This window comes from Callithrix jacchus, chromosome 14, assembly GCF_049354715.1.
Source record: "Callithrix jacchus isolate 240 chromosome 14, calJac240_pri, whole genome shotgun sequence".
Lineage (NCBI taxonomy): Eukaryota > Metazoa > Chordata > Mammalia > Primates > Cebidae > Callithrix > Callithrix jacchus.
The window spans coordinates 89,509,435-89,530,012 of record NC_133515.1 but is presented as its reverse complement, the minus strand read 5'-3'; the positions used below and the strand labels follow the sequence as shown (position 1 = coordinate 89,530,012).

The following is a 20,578-nucleotide window of genomic DNA, read 5'->3' as shown; positions in this document are numbered from 1 at the left end:
GCATGTTACCATTTTTACAAAGCTGAAAATCAAATAAACACAAACAATTTCTAAAATTACTTTAATAAGGCAAGGGGAAAAAAAATAAGGCAAGGGAATGATACTCCCACCCCATGAGAGGAAGTGGGAGACTAAGGGGTGCACTTAGGTAAATGACAATTACTGCCATTGTTTATAATGTTTTGATTCTTGTGGGGGGAGTGTAATGTTACATATATTCTTTGAATATATCAAATATAATATTTATCAAAGATAAAGGGAAAAAGTGTGTGTTTACTGTGTTCCTTGAATAAGACTGGATGAATATAAACCAAAATATTTGAAGAAGTTATCTCTGGGTAATAGGATTAAGAATTATTTTAATTTTCTTTGCATTTGTTTGTATTTTCAAACTGTCTTAAATGAACATGTACTTTTTTGGAGGCAGGAAGAAAAATATTTTTTAAAATCTGTGCTAGAACCTGTTCTATTTTCATTCCACAGTCTGAACATCCAAGTCTTAATTACCATAGTGATAAATGATCTGGGGAAGAGATGCGTGGTGGAATCGCCAAGGTCATGTGCCAGGTAGTGAGTGAGCTGAGAGTGGCAGGGAGGAGGCTACAGAAGGATGTGAGCGAGCTGCGTGGGAGGGCAGACACCTGCCCTCCGAGTGTCAGTGTGAGCAGGAGGAAGGTAATAACAGCTGAAGGAAAACAATTTAATGAACCTGAAAACCATTCCTTAAAGTTGTAAATAAAATCCACTGTCCAGCCTGCTCTGGCTTCTAGCTTCCTTCTCCCACCTCCACCCCCATCCCACCAAAAAAACCAAGAACGTGCAGATAGCAATACTCAAAACAAAACATCATAATCGCATCTTTGTATCAAATTATTATACATTGACACCATAATGTGTGTCTCGTTCTGTTCTCTGCCATTTACAGATGGCGTGATAGGACTGGAAGGGGTCCAGGAGAGAGTAATTCAAATGATTAGCAGAAAGAAGGTCCTTCACAGGAGGCAAACAAAAACCAAAATCCATCCTTCAGGGGATGGTGATAGCTTGGCTGCCAAAGGTCCGCACAGTCAGGACACAGACAATGTTGCCGAATCTCACAGTCCCAGCAGTACGGGGTAGCGCGCCATCTGTGTTGACAGAGGCAGATTTGGAAGAAATGAATAGGAACTGCTATTTTGCATGGCAAATAACAATGTGGAAATCCTTACCCCCAGAGGCTGAAGCCTGAGTCCTCGGTCTTGGCCAAATGTGGAATGAAGCTGGCACAGAAAACCAGCTCGAACACCTCTGAGTGGGATTCGGAGGGCGGGGAAGAGAGGCAGCGCTAATGGTGGTGTTGATCTTTACTCTCTGTATCATCCTGTGGATTATGAGAGCCTGTGACAAATTGCATGAAAAACCTTTCAAGACAAAGCTTTCTAAGATTTATCTCGGGAACAGCAGTTGTATTCTTCAATAAAACTGTCCTTAGGTGTCAAGCTGAAATTTGGACTGGCTTGGATAGCTAGCGAGACTTCTGTCATATTTTCCAGGTGCTGGGATTACAGGGGTGATTAGCTATCATTCTGCCATACCATGCAAAGCTCACGAGGCAGGAGGCTTGATGGCACCCCAAAAGATCCCAAGAATTACCCCAAGAAGGCAATCCAGAGGCTAGAGTGTCCGAGGAAGAGTGTCCTACAGGTTTTGTTAGTTTATCAAAGGCTTGTTTATTTATGTAGTGTTGTCAAACACCTGAAAATGTCAACAAATTCTATGTTGACAAAACATTCTAAACTGGCTCAAGGGTAATTCAAGCTGTTCTCACATACCTGTCACCTGGTATGCTTTTGAGAAAATATACCTGCACCCAAAATTCATCTAGATGAACTAATCTTTTTTTTCCAGCCTGTTACCCAGGCTGGAGTGCAATGGCGCGATCTCAGCTCCCAGCAACCTCCGCCTCCTGGGTTCAAGAAATTCTCCTGCCTCAGCCTCCTGAGTAGCTGGAACTACAGGCTAATGCCACCATGCCCGGCTCATTTTTGTATTTTTAGTAGAGACAGGGTTTTACCATGTGAAACCCTGGATCGAGACCAGGATGGTCTCGATCTCTTGACCTCGTGATCCACCTGCCTCAGTCTCCCAAAGCGCTGAGATTCTAGGCGTGAGCCATCACGCCTGGCGGAACTAATTTTTTTTAAGAGACAGAGTCTTGCTCATTGCAGCCTCAAACTCTTAGGCTCAGGAGATCCTCTGGCCTCAGCCTCCCAAAGCACTAGGACCAGGCATGAGCCACTGCACCTGGGCTGAATTTTTTTAAGTGACCCCAAGTGATATAATGCGTAGCCAGGGTCGAGGAGCACTGAGCTTCTCCCATTTGTTAAAGTTAATCATTTGAAGGGTTTCTGGCTGTACAAAGAGTGCAAAGGGCGCTGGAAACTAGCTGGGATAGAAGTAGAGACCATTCCGCCGGCTCGGCGTGCAAGGTCTGAAATACGTCCAGGGTGCCCCTGCATGGTCGTGGGTGAGGGAAGGGAGGCTCAGCTGCTTTATTTTTTATTTTTATGTATTTATTTATTTTTGAGATGAGTCTTGCTCTGTTGCCCGAGCTGGAGTGCAGAGGCATAGTCTTGGCTCGCTGCAACCTCCGCCTCCCAGGTTCAAGTGATTCTCCTGCTTCAGCCTCCCAAGCAGCTGGGATTACAGGCATGCACCACCATGCCCAGCTAATTTTTGCATTTTTAGTGAAGATGAGGTTTCATCATGTTGGCCAGGCTGGTCTTGAACTCCTGGCCTCAAATGATCTGCCCGCCTCAGCCTCCCAAAGTGCTGGGATTCTAGGTGTGAGCCACCACATCCAGCCTCAGCTGCTTTAGATTTCAGCATGTACCAGACAGCCTTGGGCAGCATTAGGGTATGTTTCCATGGTCCCTGTTATCATGTGAGGAAGGAAAGAGAAGTGAGATACACATCCCCTTCCTCTCCCAGGCCCCTTCCATGCCATCTCTCTAGAACTGGAGAGAAGAAGGCATGAGGCCAGCGGGACCCAGGCACAGGAAAGAGCTTTCCAGTTGTGGATGCTGAGCTGCTCCATCTATCTCTCGTTTCACCTTCTTAGCTTCTCAACATTTGCTCACTTCCTCATGCAGGGTTCACCTGTCCTGCTGTGTGCCTCGCACATTTGTGTGCTGACTCAGCATTTCGGAACTCAGCCTCTACACAATTCAGCCACTCTTTTGGTTCCACATGACTGATTTTTGTAGGGCCTGAATCATTACCTTTTTTTTAATTTTTTTTGAGATGGAGTTTCGCATTTGTCACCCAGGCTGGAATGCAATGGCGCAATCTCCTCTCACTGCAACCTATGCCTCCTGGGTTCAAGTGATTCTCCTGCCTCAGCCCTGCCGAGTAGCTGGGATTAGAAGTGTGTGCCACCACACCTGACTAGTTTTGTAATTTTTAATAGAGACAGGGTTTTAGCATTTGGTCAGTCTGTTCTCTTGACCTAAGGTGATCCGCCCACCTCTGCCTCCCAAAGTGCTGGGATTACAGGTGTGAGCCACCATGCACAGCCAGGCCTGGGCTTTCTGATTGGGCCCTACAGGATCTGCACCTGGCTGCAGTGCAGGTGTTAGTTGTGATGATGATGAACAAGCTTTTTCTGCTTGTAGACATAGCTGAAACCATATTTCTGCCAGCCAACAGCTTTTCATGACTTTTCAGAAGCCTGGAACAGTCAGAGACCCAGGGAGATTCGGAACCTGTGCAGCACTTTGGGTATCTATTGAGAAACACCAAGGAGGAACCCCTCACACAAACAGCAGTGCAGTGTGTTGCTAGTACTCTTTCGCAAGCAGTTCCTATTGAATGAATGTCTGCCCCATACTAGCCTATGAAATAGAAGATAGGAAAGACCTGGCAACTTCTGCTTAAAGAAGTTTAAAGGTCAGGCATGGTGGCTTATACCTGCAATCCCGGCACTTTGAGATGCTCAGCTGGTAGGATCCCTTGAGGCCAGGAGTTTGAGGCCAGCCTGGGCAACATGATAAACCCTGTCTCTGCAAAATAAATGTAAAAATAAATTAGCCTGATGTGGTTGCATGCACCTACAGTCCCAGCTACTTGGGAGGCTGAGGTAGGAGGATCACTTGAGCCCAGGAGTTTGAGGTTGCCATGAGCTATGACTGTGCCACTGTACTCCAGCCTGGGTAACAGAGCAAGACTCTGTCGAAAAGAAAAGAAAAAAGGGAAGGGAGGGGAGGGGAGCGGAGGGGGCAGTTTAAAGATGGCAAGTGAGTTATATAAAACTGATGATTTTCAAGAGACTATGTTAAGTGGTTTTTTGTTTGTTTGTTTGTTTTTTGAGACAGGGTCTGACTCTGTCACCCAGGCTGGAGTGCAGTGAAGCGAACACAGGTCACCATAGCCTCGACCTCCTGGGCTCAAGCAATTCTCTCACCTCAGCCTCCCATGTAGCTGGGACCACAGGTGTACACCACCATGCCTGGCTAATTTTTTAAAGTATTTTTTGTAGAGACAGGGTCTCACCATTTTGCCCAGGCTTGAACTCCTGGGCTCAAGCAATCCTCAATCCTCCTGCCTCAACCTCCCAGACTGCTGGGATTACAGGTATGAGCCACCATGCCTGGCTAAGTGCTTTTTAATAGAGCTTCAGAGAGCTATGGGAGCCCAAAGACTCATTCCAACTGGAGCCCTAGTGTGGCCGACTGTCACAGTGATGGTCCCCAATGAGTCGCACCTCTTGATATGTGTGCTTTTTTGTGTTCCCCTCCTACATGGACTCTGATGCTGCCATGTGACTTAAAGCAATGCACACATGACATAAGCAAAGACTGGATAAATACTTACCACTAGGGCCTGCTGTCTTGGCACGTTGCCCTTGGACCACCTTGTAAGGAAGCCAGTCTCCTTAATGGAATATGAAAGGCCTTGTGGCGGGAAACTGAGGCACTCCAGCTGTCAGGCAGCACCTACTGTCAGGCATGGGAATGAGACCCTCTAGGGTGTTCCAGGCCAGCTGACCTTACCGTTAAGTGCAGCCACTTGGCTGGGCCCTGGTGACGCCAGCTGACGAGCCTCCAGCTGACCTGCAGAATTGAGAGAAACAATAAATCGATGTTGTTTGACGACTAAAAGTTTTGGGGTGATTTGTTATGCAGCAATAGCTTACAGGCAGAAATTGGTACCCGGGAGAAGAGAGTGCTGTAATAAAACACAGCATGTCATTTTGGCTTTTGACAGCATGGCAGAAGGTGGCTAGAAGGGTGGCAAGGAGGTTGCTGGTGCAGCCCAGAGGGTTCAGGAGGAAACAGCTGCCAGAGGTTGGAGGGAGAGTGACTTGTGTGTCACAGCACTGAAAGAAGGAGTAGAGGGAAGAATTCAAGTCGTGGAAATAGTACTGCCAAACTGTCATCTGTAGCAACTCGAAAGACAGGAAACATACCCACGGGCCCAGCGCCATGGCACAAGCCTGTAATCACAGTGCTTGGGAAGGCTGAGGTGGGCAGTTCACTTGAGGTCAGGAGTTGGAGACCAGCCTGTGAAACCTTGTGTCTACTAAAAATACAAAACCTAGCTGGGCATGGTGGTGCATGCCTGAGGTCAGGAGTGCAGTGGCAGTGGTGTGGTCTCAGCTCACTGCAATTTCCACCTCCCTGGTTCAAGCGATTCTCCTGCCTCAGCTCCCCAAGTAGCTGAATTACAAGCACGCACCACCACACTTGGCTAATTTTTGGAATTTTAGTAGAGATGGTCTGGATCTTCTGACCTCATGATCGACCTGCCTTGGCCTCCCAAAGTGCTAGGTTTAGAGGTGTGAGCCACCATGCCAGGTCAATACTTTGTCTTTTTAGATCAAGAGGAGCCATCTGAGGAACTGCACTTGAGCACCATGGCCACACCTGGGCCTGGTATAGATCATGAGACCCTACACTTTGAGCCTGGGGCCAAGATTGGACGAGACTTCAAGAGATCGTGAAACAGTGAGTGTGTTTAGCATGTGGGAGGGATGTGAACCATTTGTGACCCAGGGAGAACTGTAGTAGATCATCTGAGTAATGGTCCAATGAATCATGAATAACCCTCTGGATCTGACCTTGGCCTTGTGATTAGCTTTGGCCAAGGGAGAACGACACACATCACACAACCAGAGGCTTGTAAGTACTTGCACAGTGGGGCTTGTCCTCTTGGAACATTGCCGAGACTTCCATGTAAGGAAGCCAGTCTGGTCTGCTAGAGGATGAGAGGCCATGTTTAGGAGAACGGAGATACCCCTGGTGGCAGCCAGCAACAACTGCTAGATAGATATCTTGGACCATCAGATGGGGTTACCCTATGCTGAATGAGCGTTTCCAGGCACATTCAGCCAATCCACAGAATAATATCAAATTATAAATCATGATAGATCCTTGTTAGTTAGGTAAAATTTTCAAGATGGTTTTGCTAGACAGCAATAGATAACCGATACACAGGAAGACTGAAAAACCCTTCTTGGCTGGGTGCAGTGACTCAGTCCTGTAATCCCAGCAGTTTGGAAGGCCAAGGTAGGTGGATTGCTTGTGCCTAGGAGTTTGAGACCAGCATGGACAACATGGCAAAACCCTATCTCTATAAAAAATAAAAAAATTAGCCAAGTGTGGTGGTACTTGCCTGTAGTCTCAGCTACTAGGAAGGCTGAGGTGGGAGGATCACCTGAGCTTGGGAAGTTAAGGCTGCAGTGAGCCGTGGTTATACACTGCACTCTAGCCTGGGCAACAGAGTGAGACCCTGTCTCAAAAAACAACAAAAAAAAAAGAAAAGGAAAGAAAAAGAAAAAGCCTTCTTGGTGGAGCTAGTACTTAAGGATCGGAGAGGGTTAGCACGTGGAGAGGTAGAGAAAGGGCATTCTTGGCATCACAAGAGAAGGTAGAGACATAAGAAAAGGCATGGGGGACAGACGGCATTGAGGCCACTTCACACTTATTATGCCAGTCTGCAGGGATGACTTCAAGGAGAAATAGTGATGGCTCCTTTTAGAAGGCAGTGCCATTAAGTCTTACATTATTTAACAGAGGTCTTGGCTTAACTGTGGGGTCTTAAAGATCCAGAGCAGGCCAGGCGAGGTGACTCATACCTGGAATCCCAACACTTTGGGGGGCTGAGACGTGTGGATCACCTGAGGCCAAGAGTTCAAGACCAGCCTAGCCAACATGGTGAAACCCCATCTCTACCATAAATTTAAAAATGATCCAGGCATGGTGGTGCAAACTTGTAATCCCAGCTACTCAGGAGGCCGAGGCAGGAAAATAACTTGAACCTGGGAGGTGGAGACTGCAGTGAGCCGAGATCGTGCCACTGCACTCCAGCCTGGGTGCGCTGGGAGTACAGGCCTAAGCCACCACCCCCAGATGGGTTCTAGGAAAGTATTTTTTTTCTTTTTGAGACAGGGTTTTGCTTTTATTGTCCAGCCTGGAGTGCAATGGCGCGATCTCAGCTCACTACAACCTCTGCCTCCCAGGTTCAAGTGATTCTCCTGCCTCAGCTTCCTGAGTAGCTGGGATTGAGTAGCTGGGATTATAGGCACCTGTCACCACGCCCAGCTAATTTGTGTATTTTTAGTAGAGACGGGGTTTCACCATGTTGGCCAGGCTGGTCTCAAACTCCTGACCTCAGGTGATCCACCCGCCTCAGCCTCCCAAAGTGCTGGGATTAAGGTGTGAGCCACCAGGCCCAGCTAGGAAAAGATTTTAATGCACAATTAAATATGAAAGTGACTTCCACATAATAAGAAATCAAACATCTGTTGAATCTGAATAGACATGAGCAATACAATGGGCGACAGGAGCACCGAAATACTATTATCTATAAATCAGTATAACCCTATAAAAGCATGTGGGGATAAGAATCAAGTCATAAAAAGATTCATCCTGTGACTTTGTAATCCCAAGGACATAATAAAACATAAGATAAAAGTTATATGCATCACCTCTAAGGTAAAAAAACCAGAAACAACCTAAATGTCTAATAAAAAGAATAAATTATCACCTGTGCAATATTATACAACCATTAAGGATTATTATGAAAGCTGGAAAATCATGGGTGTTTATGATTTCATAATCAATGGAGAAAGCAAAATATTATCCTATACTATTTCTAGACCTATCTGAAAATAGATAATGCATATGGACAAAGGCCAGAAGGAAACACGCAAATATGAAAATAACTGTACAAAAGACCTGAGGCCCAGCGCAGTGGCTCATGCCTATAATCCCAGCACTTTGGGAGGCCAGGGCAGGTGGATCACCTGAGGTCAGGAGTTTGAGACCAGCCTGACCAACATGGCGAAACCCGTCCCTACTAAAATACAAAAAAATTAGCTGGACATGGTGAGGCACACCCGTAGTCCCAGCTACTCAGGAGGCTGAGGCAGGAGAACCACTTGAACCTGGGAGACGGAGGTTGCAGTGAGCCTAGATTGTGCCACTGCACTCCAGCCTGGGCAACAGAGTAAGACCCTGTCTTAAAAATAAAAATAAAAAAAGCTGAGATTATATTGAAGGTTTTTAAAAACACATTTTTTTAAGGCTTTTATAGGTTATCCTTATAATAAGGCTTTTAAAAAATGTATTGTTTTAAGAGACAGGATCTCTATCATTGGGACTGGAGCACAGTGATGTGATCATAGCTCACTACAGCCTCAGACTCATAGGCTCAAGAGATCCTCCCATCTCAGCCTCCCAAGTAGCTGGGACTATAGGTACATGCCACCACACCTGGCTAGTTTTGTTTTAAGAGATAGGGTCTTGCCACGTTGCCCAGGCTGGTCTCCAACTCCTGACTTCAAGTGATCCTCCTGCTTCAGCCTCCCAAAGTCCTGGGATTATAGGGATGAGCCACCGTACCCAAACAGGCTTTTTATTTTATTATTTTTAGACTGATCAAGTACAGTAATGAGAAGGAGGGAAAGAGTTCAACAAAGAGCTTGATCCATGACTGTGAACCATCAACCGAGATAACTAGCTGCCTTTGGCCCAGCCTATAATAAGGCTTTCTAAAAGACTATCATGTCTCTGTGTCCTTCACTGTAGTGACTGACCAGGTGTTCCTGTGGGAGAATGGGAAAGCCCATGTCCACAGCCCCAGCACCACTGCACAGCAGGTCTGGGGGTCACCTGGAGCCCAAGCTGGCAGGATCCCTGAAACAGACCTGAGCCTCTCCTGATAGCATCCAAGAGACCCACTGGTGACCAAGAGGGGCTGACCAGGAGTCCCTGCCCAGCGAGGGTCATTCATGCCACCCAGAGCCACATCACAGAGGGGAACCAGGGAGAGAGTAACAAGCCAGGCAATTCAGAGGGTCCCTCAGGCACCCACCTTTTACCCACGATGGTTCTGGCAGGAGATCTGACAAAATGGAACCTGTGCTGACCGGACATGACCTGCCCAAAGTGTTCTTGTTGCTGGAAACCAGAGAGGAGCACCAAGAAAAGAGACATCATCTCATCCTCCCATCAGCAGTGAAGATCATTGCCATTCAAACCGGCTGGCATCGTTAAGCAACCGCTTTGTATAAGACCCTGAAGAGGGTAACGAAAATGAGTAAGATGGGGTTGTTGCTGCAAGGAGCTCGCAACTGGGTGGGGAGGGACAGAGCGGACTATGCTACGAGTCAGGACTTTGAAGGGAGGAAATCAGTGCTACCAAAGTCAGGAAGAGATCATGGTCAGCTGGAAGGGTCACCTGCAATGGGTCTTGAAGGGCTTTGTCAGATGCCTGGGGAAGGCGTTTCAGGCTGAGTAGCCAGTGTAAGTCAGAAAGCAAAGGTTGGGGAGCCACAGCACACTCGGGCAGAGGTGAGTGGTCCAGCTGAGCCAAGCCAGAGAGCACAGCAAGAGATACATGGGAAAGAGAGGTTGGAGCCGGGAGTGGCTGCATTGTGAATGGTCTGCCTGGCTGTGCTTTAGAATAAGGCACAGTGCCAGGAGTGTGAAGACAGAATCAGAGTGGGGAAGATAGGAAGCCAGGAAGTGAAGCACGGAAGGATGAGAATTTGATTGGGCTAGGAGTTCAGCAGCTGAACGGAAAGGCAAAGACAGGTGTGAGCAGCACCGCAGGGCCAGGACTGGTAGATTCACTAACCCGCTTTTCCTGGTCTTAAGGCCTGGGAGACAGACCACTAGTGACACTGACGATGAGAACAGAAAACCCAGAAGAAAGGGGCTTGGGATGTGGGGCTTGGGATGCAGTGAGTTAGATGCAAGTGGCCGTGTCTTACAAGCAGTTGAGTTTAGGTTCGAGCTTAGGAGAGCAGTTGGGGCTGGATTTGGGAGCTATTCGCTGAGCAGGCTGCAGATGAAAAGGTAGCAGTGTCTAAGAACAATGAAGGCCGGGCGCGGTGGCTCACACCTGTAATCCCAGCACTTTGGGAGGCCGAGGCAGGCAGATCATGAGGTCAAGAAATCGAGACCATCCTGGCCAGCATGGTGAAACCCCATCTCTACTAAAAATACAAAAATTAGCTGGGCGTGATGGCAGGCACCTGTAGTCCCAGCTACTTGGGAGGCTGAGGCAGGAGAATCACTAGAACCCGGGAGGCAGAGGCCAAGATCACACCACTGTACTCCAGCCTGGTGACAGAGAGAGACTCTGTCTCAAAAACAAACAAAAAAAAACACAACACCGAAGGCAGAAACTTCGAGAACAATGTTTAGGTGTTAGAAGAACAGATGTTGGAGAAACCAGTGATGGTGACGGGATCGGAGGAGATCAATGCCCCGAAGGCTGGGACAAAGAGAACATCTGCTGTGGAGGGTGCCGGGAATGTAGCTGGGTAAGGCAGCTGGGGAGGGGATGGGGCCTCATGAGAAAGCTTTGGGGTGGGGCCAGTGTCAGGAGTTGAGAGCACTTATTGATAATAAGGAGAGGAGAGCTGGGCTGGCAAGCTAAATGCCTCAACATCAAGGGGACATTTTTTAGGGTGTGTGCCTCTGAGCATGTTTGCAGGTAAGAGGTTGGTGGATAAAGATTATGTGAGCATCAGATAATCAGTGTGTGCAGGGAAGGGGACTGGGGCATTGGTGGGTCGGCTTCCTCAGGAAACAGACACTTGAGCCTCCAAGGCAATACCATGAAAAAAAATTTTTTTAACAACAGAAACTTTCAGACTAACCTTATTCAGAATCCCAATATATAAAATAATTGATGCTGAGTTGAAATAGGGGATGGAGAGGGCTGGAGAAGGCCTGAGCATCAGCTCCAGGACAAACAAAATGGATAAGAACATGATGCGGTTAGAGAAGCAGGAAGGGAGATATTTTGCTGTGGGCATGATGGGGATATGGAAAAGTGAAAGCTTAAAGAAAGCAGAAAACTTTGGAAGAGTCACAGTGAAAAATGAGCTACTGATTTGACCGGCTGGAAAAAATGGGATTGCCAAGCAACACAGAGGTCCCTGCTGGGCGCGATAGCATTGAGGCTGCAGCAGAGCCAGCTGGCTCATTGCTTCTCCCCAGCAATGCTGGCGGCATCAGGCTGAAGCAGCATCCGACGGTGATTATCCAGGCTGGGGACCCACAGGGTGAGTTTAATGGAAGGTTGGGACATGAGGGCTCTTAGGAGCTTTCAAGGACATGCTGAAGACAGCCAGCCTTTTTTGAGGCCTCCTGTTTATTAAGCCAGACAGCAGGGCTGTCCCTGTGCCTGGGATTGTGTTCCTTGGGTGGGTATCCGTGAGCAGACAGCTGCTTTAAAAGAGAAGACGTTAGCCAGGTGCGGTGGCTCACGCCTGTAATCCCAGCACTTTGGGAGGCCGAGGCAGGTGGATCACAAGGTCAGGAGTTCAAGACCAGCCTGGCCAATATGGTGAAATGCCATCTCTACTAAAAATACAAAAATTAGCCAGGCGTGGTGGTGCATGCGTGTAGTCCCAGCTACTCGGGAGGCTGAAGCAGGAGAATCGCTTGACCTGGGAGGTGGAGGTTGTGGTGAGTCGAGATTGCACCACTGCACTTCAGCCTGGGCAACAGAGCAAGACTCTCTCTCAAAAAAAAAAAAAAAAAAAAAGACAAGACATTAACAACCTGGAGCTGAGATTTTCAGTAATATATGTTTTAATTTTTGAAAATTGTGATAAAATGTATAAACATAAAATTTACCAGGGTAACCATTTTTATGTGTCCAGTTCAGTGGCATGAATTAGATTCACATTGCTGTGCAGCCTTCACCACCCTCCATCCCCAGAACTTTTCCATCCTCCACAGATGAAATGTTGTACCCCTTAAACAATAACCGCCCATTTCTTTGCCTCCCATGCCCTTCCAGACTCCAGGGACCTGGGACCCCTCTGTTCACTGGCACATTAGCCTTAAGCTGCCCAGAAAAAGAAAAAGGCAGAAACACTGAACCTTTGCCTTCTAGTGGTGAAATAGGCCCACTGCGGGTACATACAATAAATTAAAGTTCATATTTTATTGGTTTATGAATCAGGGGTCAGGTCTAATTTACAAATATATATCTGAGTCACCAGCAATATATCACTGTAACTAGAGCTTACTGCCTACCATTCATGATTAAATAGCATATAGCAGAATGATAAGAAGATATCATTAAATGGCTGGCATTCATTGGCTTTGCCTAACTGACCGTAACACTAACTGTATATTTAACCTCGTGTTCATTTGTTTGTAAATGTTGAAGGGTTGGTGACTGAGGACAGCAAGAGACCACTGGGTAGTGTGGCCCGAATGTCTTCAGTGCAGAGATATCCTAATACCCTGGGCAGGAACACAAACAAGAGCAGCAGGCAGCTGAGGTGGGGGTGGCTGGGAGTTTGAGACTATCCTGGGCAACAGAGTTTTTTTTAAGACAGAGTCTTGCTCTGTTGCCCAGGTTGGAATGCAGTGGCACAATCTTGACTCACTGCAACCTCTGTCTCCGAGGTTCAAGAAATCCTCCTGCCTCAGCCTCCCAAGTAGCTGGGACTATAGGTATGCACCACCATGCCCGGCTAAATTTTGTATTTTTAGTAGAGACGAGGTTTCACTATGTTGGCCAGACTGATGTCAAAGTCCTGACCTTGGGTGACCCACCCACCTCTGCCTCCCAAAGTGCTGGGATTATAGGTGTGACCCACCACAGCTGGCCAAAACAATTTTTTTTGTTGGTTTTGAGACAGAGTCTTGCTCTGTCGCCAGACTGGAGTGCAGTGACCCAATCTTGGCTCACCACAGCCTCTGCCCCCTGGGTTCAAGCGATTCTCCTGCCTCAGCCTCCTGAGTAGCTGGGTTACAGACACACACCACCACGCCCAGCTAATTTTTGTATTTTTAGTAGAGTCAGGGTTTCACCGTGTTGGCCAGGATGGTCTCGATCGACCTCGTGATCCACCTGCCCCGGCGTCCCAAAGTGCTGGGATTACAGGTGTGAGCCACTGCGCCCGGCCAATAATTTGTTTTGATTAGCTGGTTTGGTGGTTTGTCTGTAGTCTTATCTACTCAAGAGGCTGAGGGTGAGCATTGCTTGAGTCCAGGAGTTTGAGACTTCAGTGAGCCATAGCTGCAATACTGCACTCCAGCCTGGTCAGAGGAGTGCAGCCTGGATGACAGAGTGAGACCCTGATTATTTTTTTAAAAGCACAGGCTGGGCACTGTGGCTCATGCCTGTGATCTCAACACTTTGGGAGACTGAGGCAGGCAGGTCACTTGAGTCCAGAACTTTGAGACCAGCCTGGGCAATATGGGGAAACACCATCACTAAAAAAAAATAAAATAAGAAATACAAGGCCGGGTGTGGTGGCTTACACCTGTAATCCCAGCACTTTGGGAGGCCAAGACACGCAGATCACGAAATCAGGAGACCATCCTGGCTAACATCATGAAAACCCATCTCTACTAAAAATACAAAAAAAAATTAGCTGGGTGTAGTGACAAGCACCTGTAGGCCCAGCTACTCAGGAGGCTGAGACAGGAGAATCACTTGAACCTGGGAGGTGGAGGATGCAGTGAGCCAAGATTGTACCACTGCACTCCAGCCTGAGTGACATATCGAGACTCTGTCTCAAAAAAAAGAGAACAATTCACTTTGCATAGTGGTGAGCACCTGCAGTCCCAGCTACTCGGGAGGCTGAAGTAGGAGGATCACTTGAGTCCAGGAGGCAGAGGCTGCAGTGAACTGAGATCACACTGCTGCACTTCAGTTTGCTTGCAAAAATAAAAAAGGCAGGGTGGGGATCTGGAAAGATGTAATTTTGGAGGTTATCCATGAAGGTTCCAATGCTGTTCTTTAGAAAGGCTGACAAAACAGGAGCTAGAAGTAGACTAGCAGTTGCCAAACAGGGCGCTCACTATGGCTCCAGGTCTGGCTGTTTTGGGTTCTCACTGGAGAGCAGTTCTCTCAGCGACAGGATGGGCCCAGCAGAGAGGAATTGACATGCAGAGGTAAGACAAGCTTGGGGGCAGCACGGAGGAGGCAGCGCGAGTGCACTCAGCAGGATGAGAAGGTCCCCCACAGGACTCAGGGTATGTTGGGGTTGGGGTGGGAAGATGGGCCTAGAAGATAGAAGAGGAGACAGATGGGTGACTATCACCTGGTGACCTCCCCAATGGCCCGGCAGACAATGATGGCTTCTATGCTGGACAAGGCTGTGTCCTGCATTTGAGCAGATGGTGTCATGGAGGTCTGTGAGCTGGCAGTTGGGCCCAGCTGGGATTGGGGAGTTAAGCAGATCCCCATTTCTTGGGAACTAGACAGAATCCACTGGTAGAAATCCAGCTATAACATCAGGAGGTGCTTCCAGCCTGAAAACCATCTTGTTACAGTCCCTGAGCTAGGGTCCAAGGCAGCGTGTCTCACATCTGCTTAATTATTGTAAAAGGAAAATTGATGTACTTGTCAAAAATGCTCACTCCTTGCTCCATCCCAGACCTATCCATCAGAGGGCTGGGACTGAGAATCTCTACTTTCAGCACTCCCTTCCCAAGGCAGTTCCTACCACACTGGAGTTTGAGACTCACAGTTCAGCAGTTGGGGATGCCAGGTGCTCCGGCAGGGCCACGTGGTTGCAGCTATGACATAAAGAACTGGAGAAGCAGGAGGTCATCACACAACCCACGTCAGTCCCCAGCACTGTCCACTCCCCAGTTCCGGCTCAGAAACGCCTGCAGCAGCTATGCTATTCCTGGGGCCCAGTAGAACTTTTATCATTTGGTGACCAGTGGGCTCTGGCTCTTAGACCCTGGGAGGGCACCATTTGATTCATCCAATACTACAGATGACACGAGCCTCAACATTTTTTTCTTTCCATGAGTTTTTTGGGTTTTTTTGGATGAAGCATCAGTTAAGGTGCATAGAACTGGTAAGGCAGCCTCTGGTAAGGCAGGTGAGTGACTTGTGTGGGGCATCACACTCCAGCCCTCACACGGCAGTGGGCACCAGCACCCTGCACTGTGGCACCCTGACCACCCCCCTCTGGAGCACTGAATTCATTGGCACCCTTTACCGTAATGATTTTGCTGACAAAAACTTAACATACAACAAGCAAGGAAATGGTATGTCGTCTGTTACACGTACTGACTCAGTGAATGAGGCCGTCATTTCTTTAAATAAAGAAATCCTTAAATTTCTTAAAAAGATTACATAGAAACTTAGGGAAATGTTTACACTATTAAATATATATTTTCAACTACTTCAGCGTGCAGGATGAACTGTAAAAAAAATGTATTTTTCAAGAATAGAAAATACAAATATGACAAAGCAATATGCAAAAAATAATGTTTGTGAAGAATTGTGTCAAGTAATCTTTGTTTCTTAAAAACTTTTAAGTTGGGCATGGTGGCTCACACCTGTAATCCCAGCACTTTGGGAGATTGAGGTGGGTGGATTGTTTGATGTCAGGAATTTAAGACCAGCCTGGCCAACGTGGTGAAACCTCGTCTCTGCTAAAAATACAAAAATTAGCTGGGTGTGATGGCATGCACCTGTAATCTCAGCAACTCAGGAGGCTGGGCAGGAGAATCACTTAAACCCAGGAGGCAGAGGTTGCAGAGAGCTGAGGCCATGCCACTGCACTCCAGCCTGGGTGACAAGAGTGAAACTGCATCTCCAAAAAAAAAAAAGCAATGTGTTAGTGTTACAGTTATCAATCTTTCCGCTGTCTCTTTTCTTCCCTGAATTGCAGGATAACCCATACTCAGGACTGAAACCTACAATAACAGAACTGTATGTAGTTACAGCCCATTTGATAGCACTTTGCTTTATTGTCCTTCAAAGATAATGCATTTTTGACAAATGGAAGGTTTGTGGCAACCCGGTGTCTAGCAAGTCTATTGGGGCCATTTTTCCAATAGCATGTGCTCACTTCATGTCTCTGTGTCACATCTTGGTCATCTTGCAATTTCCAGGTTTTTCATGATCATGATATCTGTTTTACTGACCTGTGATCAGTCATTTTCGATGTTACTATTATGATTGTTCGCAGGTACCATGAAGATAAAAGTCCATAAAAGCCAGGGAACGTAATCAATAAATGTGTGTGTGTTCTGACCACGCTCCACCAACTGACAGTGCCCCCATCTCTCCCCATCTCCTTGGGCCTCGCTGTTCCCTGAGACACAACAATATTGAAATTAGGCCAACTAAGAACCCTACAATTGCTTCTAAGGGTTCAAGTGAAAGAAGTCACAGGTCTCTCACTTTAAATCGAAAACCTAGACGTGATTAAGCTCAGTGAGGAAGGCCTGGTAAAAGCCCGAAAGGCCAGAAGCTAGGCCTCCTGTGCCAAACAGTCAAGTGAATGCTCCTTTGCAGCTGTGGAAGCAGCAGGCTGGGCGATGCTCTGTTCACAGGATGAGAGGGTGGCGCTAGGGCGAGGGGTGTGAACAGCTCAAACTCTAGCTTGGTGTGTGGACGGTTTCTGGTCGAGCTGTACTTTGACTTGATTGGTGCCTTGTCCCATGCTTTGTTCTAGAGTGGCAGATTCTAGTCTCTGTCTATATACGTGGATGGAGGGAGAAGAAAGCCTAAAGGTACCCAACTCATTTCACAGCCTGTGAAACAGGGGAACTGTGATAACAGCCTATAAATACCCCAAGGTGGAGATGTCAGGGCTGGCTACTCCTGGGCAGAATTGTGTAAGTAAGCAGCGTTGCTATGAAAGGAAACACAGAGAACTATTAGCCTGAATGTCAAGTTTTCCTCCAGTGAACTACTCGTGAGACAGCAGAGTCAGCTTCCCTTGGGGGAAGAGGGCAGTAGGAGGGAGTGCCAGCTCCCAAGACATAAGGAGAAATTTGGAGGATTTTGTTGGAGAGAGGAGCCCCACATGGAATGCAGGGGAATGCCTAGTACTAAGAGAGGGTTAGTATCACAGTGATGGTGGGTACAGGAAGGGAAGGAATTGGGAGAAGGTGAAGAAAAGTTTCTTTTTAGCCTTTGGCTTTTCCAATCCCTAGGAAATATAAGGACATACTTTATCATTGAGCTAATTCCACCCATAGGTCTTAAAAATGGTTCTGTAAAAATGGAGGTGACACTGGGCACGGTGGCTCATGCCTGCAATACCTGCACTTTGGGAGGCTGAGGCAGGAAGATCACCTGAGGTCAGGAGTTCGAGACCAACCTGGCCAACATGGCAAAACACTGTGTCTACTAAAAATACAAAAATTAGCCAGGAGTGGTGGTGCACACCTGTAATCACAGCCACTTGGGAAGCTGAGGCAGGAGAATCATTTGAACCTGGGAGGTAGAGGTTGCAGTGAGCCGCCAAGGTCATGACACTGCCCTCCAGCCTGGGCGACAGAGTGAGACTCTGTCTCAAAAAAAAAAAAGAAAGAAAGAAAAAGGAAAATGGAGGTGACTAAACAAAAACTTGCCAGTTTCCTGATAAAACTTGAAACACGCTAGGCTCAGTGGCTCACAGCCACTGTAATCCCAGCACTTTGGGAGGTCGAGGCAGGCAGATTACCTGAGGTCAAGGGTTTGAGACCAGCCTGGCCAACATGGTGAAACACTGTCTCTACTAAAAATATAAAAGTTATCTAGGCATGGTGGTGGGCGCCTGTAATCCCAGCTACTCAGGAGGCTGAGGCAGGAGAATTGCTTGAACCTGGGAGGTAGAGATTGTAGTGAGTCAAGATCGGGCCACTGCACTCTGGCCTGGGTGACAGAGCAAGACTCCGTCTCAACAAAACAAAAAGAGCAACAACAACAACAAAAAAACTCAGTGATGCACTGAAGTGAAAGACGCAAATTTCACGCCGTAGTCTGAAGCTTATAAGCGTTATTGAGGCTGTTTCCTCCTAAGCACAATGTCTGTAATTTGGGTAACTTACAGGAAATGTGTAATGGGTTCAGATTTGGCCCTGCTGCCCTTACGGTAAGACATATCTAGGTAGGAATAACTAAAAGGAAAAAAAAGAGAAAGAGGAAATTAATACATAATATCTTTATACTCTACACACTACAATTCTTAATCCATATCTTATTACTCAGTAAGTTACTCTCCCCCCTTAAAGGTGAGTAATACATTTTATATGTTTTTATCTTCAAAATTTCAGTTACTAGTACCTATGTAAATTCAAGTCAATAACTTAACATACAATAGTTTATTTAAAAATTTAGCACAACATACCAAAATATGGGATGCAGCTAGTGCAGTGCTTAATGGAAATGTATAGCTATAAATCCTTCCATTCAAAAAGAACACGCTCAAATCAATAATTTACCTTCCACCTTAAAACAGAGAAAAAAAAAGAGTGAAATAAACCTAAAACAAGCGGCAGAAGAAAATAATAAAGATTAGAATGGAGATTAATGTAATCGAAAATAGATAAAGGCCAGGTGCAGTAGCTCATGCCTGTAATTCCAACATTTTGGGAAGCCAAGGTGGAAGGCATCAGTTGAGTCCAGGTATTAGAAACCAGCCAGGGCTACACCATGAGACCCTGATTTTACAAAAAAATTTAAAAATTAGCCAGATGTGGTTGGGCATAGTGGCTCATGCCTATAATCCTAGCACTTTGGGAGGCTAAGACAGGCAGATCACTTGAGGCCAGGAGTTGGAGACCAGCCTGGCCAACATAGTGAAACCTTGTTTCTACTAAAAATACAAAACATTAGCTGGGTGTGGTAGCATACACCTGTAATCTCTTGAACCTGGGAGGCTGAGGTTGCAGTGAGCCGAGATCGTGCCGTTGTGCTCTAGCCTGGGCACCATAGTGAGACTCTGTCTCCAAAACAAAACAAAACAAAACAAAAAACAGCCAGGTGTGGTGGCACGTGCCTGTGGTCCCAGCTACTTGGGAGGCTGAGGCGGGAGGATCATTTGAGCACATGATGGCGCCACTGTACTACAGCCTGGGCAAGGCAACAGACTTAGAGCCTGCCTCAAACCAAAAAAAAAAAAAAAAAGAAAAAGAAAAAAAAATAGAAAAATAACAGAGAACATCAATAAAACCAAAGCTGCTTTTCTGAAAAGATGAACAAAATTATCAAACTTTCAGATAAAATAACCAAGAAAAGACAACACTCAAATTACTAAATTCAGAAATAAAAGAGGGGGCATGACTACTGACGTCACCAAAGTAGAACGGATCATAGGCAAAGCTACGCCTAACCGTATATTAACACATTCGATAACTGAGAGGAAATGAACAGATTTCTAGAAAGACAACTGCCAAAACTACCAAAATGGACGCAGAAGAAATAGCCTCTAGGGAAAAAGGAGATGAGATTCCACTCTTACACGCCTTCCTTCTCTAAGACAGCCCTGCCATTCTTTCTGGCTTCCCGTAATGAGATCTGCTCAGCAACTAGACAGAAGAGATGGAATCCGAACAAGAAGAAGGATTCACGGTGGCTCATGCCTGTAATCCCAGCACTTTGGGAGGCTGAGGTGGGTGGATCATTGCGGTCCAGAGATCGAGACCATCCTGGCCAAAATGGTGAAACCCCATCTCTACTAAAAAATACAAAAATTAGCCAGGTGTGGTGGCATGTGCCTGTGGTCCCAGCCTCTTGGGAGGCTGAGGCAGAAGAATTGCTTGAACCCAGGAGGCGGAGGTTGCAGTGAGCCGAGATTGCGCCACTGTACTCCAGCCTGACGACAGAGCAAGACTCTGTCTCAAAAAAAAAAAGAAAGAAAAATAAGAAGGATTCATACATTTTCCTATTGTGGGGTTTAGATGAAAACATGGCTGGTGGCCAGGCGCAGTGGCTCATGCCTGTAATCCCAGCACTCTGGGAGGCTGAGGCAGCTGGGTCGCTTGAACTCAGGAGTTCAAGACCAGCTTGGGCAACATGGCAAAACCCTCTCTCTACTAAAAATACAAAAAAAATTAGCTGGGCATGGCAGCATGCACCTGTAATTCCAGCTACTTGAGAGGCAGAGGCAGGAGAACCCAGGAAGCAGAGGTTGCAGTGAGCTGAGATCAGGTCACTGCACTCCAGCCTGGGCTACAGAGCAAGACTTCATTTAAAAAAAAAAAAAAAGAAGAAAAGTAAACACACATTACCAAAATTCAGTCGCTTAAACAACACAGAATGATTCTCTTACAGTCCTAGAGGTCAGAGATGCAAAATGAGTTTTTCAGGGATAAGATTAACG

At 46.8% G+C, this 20,578-nt stretch overlaps 1 protein-coding gene and 1 long non-coding RNA gene across 2 annotated transcripts in view; both read right to left on the bottom strand.

Moving 5' to 3' along the window:
• DTNB (dystrobrevin beta) overlaps positions 1 to 1,255 on the bottom strand; it is a 307,598-nt gene extending 306,343 nt beyond the window's left edge. Inside the window, exon 1 of the mRNA XM_017964498.5 lies at positions 1,209 to 1,255. The gene's annotated coding sequence lies outside the window, so the exon portion shown is untranslated. The remainder of the gene's footprint in view (positions 1 to 1,208) is intronic.
• A 1,529-nt stretch (positions 1,256 to 2,784) lies between these two features.
• LOC144579344 (uncharacterized) lies at positions 2,785 to 4,983 on the bottom strand. The gene is made up of 3 exons (XR_013526748.1): positions 4,852 to 4,983; positions 3,949 to 4,040; positions 2,785 to 2,913 (listed from the first exon to the last, which is right to left on the bottom strand). It is a non-coding gene; the product is annotated as an uncharacterized LOC144579344 (long non-coding RNA).
• Between the last annotated feature and the right edge of the window lie 15,595 nt (positions 4,984 to 20,578).